This window comes from Octopus bimaculoides, chromosome 11 (assembly GCF_001194135.2).
Source record: "Octopus bimaculoides isolate UCB-OBI-ISO-001 chromosome 11, ASM119413v2, whole genome shotgun sequence".
NCBI lineage: Eukaryota > Metazoa > Mollusca > Cephalopoda > Octopoda > Octopodidae > Octopus > Octopus bimaculoides.
In genome coordinates, this window is record NC_068991.1 from 60,070,257 (window position 1) to 60,072,104 (window position 1,848).

Consider the following 1,848-nt stretch of genomic DNA (forward strand, 5'->3'; position numbering starts at 1 on the left):
TTTTCCGCCTGGGGTTATGAAACCACACTTCATCACCCTCCTTAAAATCGACTTCACTAGCCCTGGGTCGTGCCGACGCTTCATTACTTCACCTGAAAACTTCAGGGCTTCTCTAACTTGCTGGTGTACCTCAGTCAGACTTTCCTGCAGATACTTCACATAGCTGGAGGTTTCCCTGGGCAGTTCCTCCCCTGGTGGTCTTCCCATTAACAGATCAACCTGTAGCCTTACTTCATGGCCCAACATCAACTTCGCAGGTGAGTAGCCAGTGGTCTCGTGTGTCGCCGATCGATATGCGAGCGATAGCGCAGGTAGCTTCAGATCCCATTCCATCTGTCCTTCTACACTATATTTAGCCAGTTCCTGTTCCAGTGTCTAGTTAAACTTCTCCACCATCCCGTCCGATTGTGGTCTCATTGGGGGTTGTCCCGGTTTTCTTTATCCCCAACAGCTTACAGCACTCCTGTAACACAGCCGATTCAAAGCTCCTACCTTGATCGGAATGTAACTCCTGGGGCACCCCGAACCGGCAGAAGAACTGATCTACCAATACCTGCGCGACCGTTGTAGCTTCCATATCACGGATGGCATAGGCCTCAGGCCACTTCGTGAAGTAGTCCATGGTCACACATATGTACTTGTTTCCTCTTTCCGTGAGTGGCAACGGCCCAGCAATATCCGCAGCTACCCTTTCCATGGGTACACCCACTTGGTATAACTGCAGAAGGGCACAACCCCGCTTCTTCGGTCCCTTCTTGGCGCAACGCACATCACAATAACGACACCATTCCTGGACGTCCTGGCGCATGCCCGTCCAATAGAATCTATGCCGCAGTCGATTCAAGGTTTTCTTCACCCCCAGATGTCCACTGGTAATCTGGTTATGGGCTTCTTCCAACAGCTCAGGCCTCATCTTCTTGGGTATCACCAACTGCCAATACTTATTAAGGCCATCTGGTGTCTCCCATCGCCTCTCGAGCAGCCCATCGTTCAAACGAAGAAGGTCCCACTGGCCCCAATAGCTTTTAGTTTCAGGGCTGGACCTGGATATATCCTCCCAAGATGGTCTCGCTGATCCCTGCTGCAGCCACTCTACCACTGGCCCTAAGTCGGCATCTTCCATCTGCCTCTTTTGCACTTCTCCGGTGGCCACTGATCCAGTCACCGTGGTACGTCTACACTTTTTACTGTGCTCTTCTCTTCCACCCACTCGTGTGCTGTCAATCACAGACCCTGCACGCCGTCTCGAGTGTGGGGCTCCTTTGGAACGTCTGGCTGGTGGTTGCCCCTTAAAACCAGCTCTTCTTAGTTTTCCGACTCTTTATTTCTTGTTGAGCAGTCATAACTCATGTGTCCCTTTTTCTTGCAACACCTACATTCGCCCTTGAAAACAGATCCTGCTCTATCGTTCTGTTTCTTCTCTTGCCGCCAACTGTAGCAGTCCCGCCGCCTGTGTCCACATTTCCCACAGTGCCAACAACACACACCAGTCATCTCTTCCTTCCGCTCACAAAGTTTTCGACTATTTCCAAGTCCTTCAACTTCACGGACTGTTCCTCTCCTTGCCTTGAATCCGGAGCTGCAACTCACCCGGAAATTTCAGGTGCTAGTTTTGACGTAGGACTCGAACTCCAGAGCCCTAGCCAACGCCTCCTGCATCGTACCTGGCCGTGTCTGTTTCACCTGGACCTTCAGATCTACATTGTCCAGCGCATCGATGAACTGTTCCTTTAGAAGAAGAGATAAGAGTTCGGGGGTAGCTGTAGGGTATGCCTTGTGTACCGTGCTTTCCAAATCATGGGCAAGCTGCTGTAGAGGCTCCCCTCGAGCTCTAACACGGGTGCGGAA